This window comes from Leucoraja erinacea, chromosome 5 (genome assembly GCF_028641065.1).
Source record: "Leucoraja erinacea ecotype New England chromosome 5, Leri_hhj_1, whole genome shotgun sequence".
NCBI lineage: Eukaryota > Metazoa > Chordata > Chondrichthyes > Rajiformes > Rajidae > Leucoraja > Leucoraja erinaceus.
This window is the reverse complement of record NC_073381.1, coordinates 33,144,459-33,149,593: the sequence shown is the minus strand read 5'-3', so window position 1 is coordinate 33,149,593 and position 5,135 is coordinate 33,144,459. Positions and strand designations below refer to the sequence as shown.

Sequence of the window (5,135 nt, the reverse complement as noted above, 5' to 3'; positions counted from 1 at the left end):
CCCCCAACAATACCATCCCTACAGACAAGGAACCAGAAACTGAAGAAATGAACACACCACTAAACAACAGTGAAGACAGATAAGTATGGTTCCTACCATCACATAAAAGTGAAGGGTTTGTACTAACGGGGGGGGGGGGAATCACACCTGGGTTGGGAACATGAAGAACTATCACACTTGGTAGTTCTATACCAAAAGTATTCAAGGATAAACATTGAATTAAGAAACCCATCACTTCTCGGCTTTTTGGATAAGATCAAGTGCAGTATCTGTTCTTATCAGTTTAATATCTGATACGTCCCTTATCAAGGGACCATATATTACCAGTTCAGCATGCACCCCAAGGGGTCTACCCTCCCACTAAAAAAGAACATGAGGGACTAGCTAACTGGAGAAGATATACTAGGGGTCATAAAGAAGCCTATATGAACCTTTGGTACCAACAAACCCAAGATGGTGAATGTCGCACCATCATTGATATACAAGGGGTCATAAGAAGCCTAATATGAACCTTTGGTACCAAAAAACCAAAAGATGGTGAATGTCGCACCATCATTGACTTTACCACTTGAGTATTTTCACCAGGTTACACACTTAAGGAAAATTGTAACTGCTAACCATGGATTTCCTAGGATACTTTATGGTAGACATCAACTTAAAAGATGCATACTTTCAGTACCCATTCATAAAATTTCGGAAATACCAATTTACCTGGATGGGGTAACTATAGCAGTATAAATTATTGACAATGGCTAATAGAAACATAGAAACATAGAAACATAGAAAATAGGTGCAGGAGTAGGCCATTCGGCCCTTCGAGCCTGCACCGCCATTCAATATGATCATGGCTGATCATCCAACTCAGTATCCTGTTCCTGCCTTCTCTCCATACCCCCTGATCCCTTTAGCCACAAGGGCCACATTCAATTCAATTCAAAGCACATTATTCGTCCCCGAGCGGCAATTTAAAGGGCGTATTACAGTAGCTTTTTAAAAAGGGACACAATCAACAAACATAAGCAACACACGAAGAGACAAACATTCAAAGCTACCCTCTGCACCGACCGGTCGACCGCACGAGCAGTGACCCGGAAGGCATACTGCAGCCATACATACAAAACGAAAAGACTCAAGACACAACAAAATGTACACATACATCCATCACATCGCTGTGATGGAAGGCAAAAAAAAACTTATCTCTCCACTGCACTCCCCCCCGACCCCCCCCGATGTCAGAGTCAAAGTCAAAGCCCCCAGTTGGCGATGGCGATTGTCCCACGGCCATTAAAGCCACACCGGGTGATGCGAGGTCGCACACCGGGCCTTGTTGTTGGAGCCCCCGGCGTGCGCTCGCAGAGTCCCGCGGCCATTCCAAGCCGCGCGGGGCGGTGATGTCAGGCCCCGCTCCAGGAGCTCTTCAACCCCGCAACTCGGGCGGGAGAAGTCGCCGTTGCGGAAGCCCCGAAAAGCGGTCTCCCACCAGTGACCCGCGGGCTCCCGGCGTTGCCGTCCGCCAGACCCGCAGCCGCAGCCCCCGAATCTCCGGGGGTCGGACCACAGCAGCGCTCCACCACCGCTCCACCCGCTCCAGACTCGGCCAGCCCCGCGACGGTGAGTAGTCCGCAGCTCCGCAACTGGAGCCCCTGGTCGTTCCTGCCGGAGGCCGCTCCACGTTGCCCAGCCTCAACGACAACAGAGACCCGACAAAGAAAAGGTCGGGTCTCCCGTGCAGGGGAAAGATTTTAAAGTTACCACCCCCCACCCCCACCCCCCCCACACACATACCCCGATAAAAAATAACAAAAAACTACATAGAAACGAGACAAAAATAATAAAAATACAGACGGACTGCAGAGGCCGCTGCTGACGAGAGTCGCACCGCCCACCTTATGTAACTCCCTCACTAAATATAGCCAATGAACTGGCCTCAACTACCTTCTGCGGCAGAGAATTCCAGAGATTCACCACTCTCTGTGTGAAAAAGTTGTCCTCATCTCGGTCCTAAAAGATTTCCCCCTTATCCTTAAACTATGACCCCTTGTTCTGGACTTCCCCAACATCGGGAACAATCTTCCTGCATCTAGCCTGTCCAACCCCTTAAGAATTTTGTAAGTTTCTATAAGATCCCCCCTTAATCTTCTAAATTCTAGCGAGTACAAACCGAGTCTACCCAGTCTTTCTTCATATGAAAGTCCTGACATCGCAGGAATCAGTCTGGTGAACCTTCTCTGAACTCCCTCTATGGCAAGAATGTCTTTCCTCAGATTAGGAGACCAAAACTGTATGCAATACTCCAGGTGTGGTCTCACCAAGACCCTGTACAACTGCAGTAGAACCTCCCTGCTCCTATACTCAAATCCTATACTCAAAAAGGAAATATTGAGTACGTTCTATTGGTAAAAGCATATTATTCAGTAGTGCACCATTTTGCATGTTCGTTTATAAATTAACAACATCACAGTGGTGGCATACACCAACCACTTGGGCAGAATAAATCGATATTATGTGACAATTTATTTAACAATTGGTAACCGTATGTCGTCAAACATATTCGATCATCAGCAAACTTACCTACCAGGTGAGCTAAATACTGTAAACAGACATATTAAACCAAAGTATTTGCTGAAATTACAAAGCAATATGGAACACCAGATATTGATTTCCCTGTATTTCAATTGAACCCACAGTCATGGTTCCCAGTGGTCCTCGACATGGTCATCAAAACCCTAATGATTGCCGCTGCCATGAGAGTCTCTGTGCCGAATTCGCCCAGGTGTCCGGCATGGATCAGGCTGCGGCTCGGTGCATCCGGAGGACAACCAGTGGCTGCTGGAAGTAAGTACCAAGCACTGGGTAGAAACGTTCCTCCCTCGAAGATAGGGAGTGACGTTCAAATCGGGGGGGTGGTTCCTTCGGGCTGGGTGAAAGCATCCTGCTTGGCTGGGCCTAGCTTTTCACTTACTGTAACTGGGCCAGGAAAAATGGTTCCTCCCTCGTTGGGGGCGTTCAGAACCATGCGGGTCACAGTTTAAGAATCCCGGGCTGGGGGGGGGGGGGGGCAGTCCTGTCAGCTGACTCCAGATCCCGAGGTCGCCGGCTCCGCTTTCTTCACGTAGAGAGCAAAGTTTTGAATCTGTGGAATTCTCTATTCCACAGAAGGCAGTGCAGCAGCCAATTGACACGTGTGGACCCTTTGTGTGGATAAAGTTACCCCTTAAAAAGTTACGAAAACAATACTTCATACAAAAAACATTGCAAATCATACTTGCCAGGGCAGTGCCGCCACTAAAAAATAAAATCGATATTTTTAATACAATCAAATTTTCAAAAATTCGACCATCAGCAAACCCTGGGCTAAAGGGTAAACAGACACCCTTCATATCGATTTCCAGATTTATCGTCATGGTTCCCAGTGGTCCTTTCCACACCCCCTCCCCACTTGGTTGCTTCACTCCCTCCTGACATGGTACCCCCAAGGCCAGTGATCAGTGATCGCACTGTGCCGAATTCCCCCTTCCGGCATGGAAAACGCTCAACATCCTCCAATTTAAAGCATAGTATATTGCAATCAAGATACGGTGGAAGAAAAGGACTTCACTGGGGGTAGTTGGTGCAGCATCCTATTGCACTAGATTTCACTGCTGAAAAATGTTCCTGATGTTGGGGCGTTCAGAAAAGGTTCCAGTTTAGAAAAGGGGGCGGGGGGGTTACGACTGAGATGAGAACCCCCCCCCTTCCCCAGAGAGTTGTGAATCCCCCCCCTCTCTGCCCAGAAGGCCTCCCCCCCCCCCGTGTGGACCCCCTGTGTGGCTAATGCTCCCTCGGGCTTGGTCTCCCGCAATTTCTCACTCCCAACTCTCACCCAATGTTGGCAGCCCTGTTTTAATGTATCATCTGAAAGCCTACACATCCATCAGTGAACGTACCATGGTGCCACTCTGTATTGTCAGTAGTGATTATGTGCTCCTGTTTCTGAAATATGGTTTGATATGAATCAGAGGAGCTACAGTTGAGCAATGGTTCTGATTTTGTAGAAATATGGTTTGCTCATTTTTTAATGCGGAAGGGGGAAATTAATTGTGTGTAGATTTCGACTTTTTGCTGGAAGTGAAACTATTGCCAATTAGGGACTCATTTCAGCTATTTGATTATTAGGTGCAAGAAGTTAGGAGGCTACAGTTGGAAGATCAGGATTAATTCAATGATCCAGTGCTTCGAAGCAAAAGCCCAGGTCACGAGGAACATTGGAGAAAGGAACAGAATATAACATAGCAGCTGGAGTAACTCAGCAGTTCAGGCAGCATCTCTGGAGAACATAGATTGTTGACGTCTCGGGTCGAGACCCTTCTTTAGACTAGTTATTTGGAAATGTTAGGTACCTTCTTTTCAAAAGAATTATTGATGAATTGCACAAAGATTGTGATAATAATTACTGTGGAATTCTTATATTATAAAAGGGGTTCAAAGGATTTAACATAGAGAAACAAAAATGGAAAAGGAAGCACAATTTGACTTTCTAGTACTATTTCAACATGTAAACTGTGGTTTAAATTGTTTGTACAATTTCTTTCACAGTAAAATATCTCACAGTGCTTTCTGCAATTGCTTTAGAGATATGAGTAGTTGTTTTATATGCACTGAAATAAAGAGTGATGTTAGAATGAAGGATGACTGACATATATTCAGTAATAACTTTCAAGAAGGAACTCATCATTTTCTTGAAGGGGGGAAATTGTGTGGTTCTGGAGAAAGTGAGGAATTGGATCAAATGGATGTCAAGGTGCTGACGCAGGTAAAATGATCTCCCTCACTGTTGACTATGAGTTTACAATGAACAAGCCTCAGAAAGCACTCAAGCACATTTTCCCCACTAAACAGTCTGGACCCAGAACAAATATATCAAAATTAAAACTGCAGTAATTTATGACAGATCAATTAATGCACTTAAAAAGATTGCTGCATAGGTGTTTAACTTGAACCAGGATTGAGAGTCACTATACTATGAATGACAAAATGCAGTGTGAAGACCAATGGCTCCTAACCTCTACTGCACTAAAACTGTTTTATTAAAGGAGAATCCTAGTCAAGGTTTAATGCTGACTCACTTCTGGAAAATGTAATGAAGCAGGACCTAG

The 5,135-nt window shown here is 45.6% G+C and overlaps 1 pseudogene; it reads left to right on the top strand.

Moving 5' to 3' along the window:
• The first annotated feature begins 230 nt into the window (after positions 1 to 230).
• Positions 231 to 344, top strand: LOC129697734 (U2 spliceosomal RNA; annotated as a pseudogene).
• Positions 345 to 5,135: the final 4,791 nt, after the last annotated feature.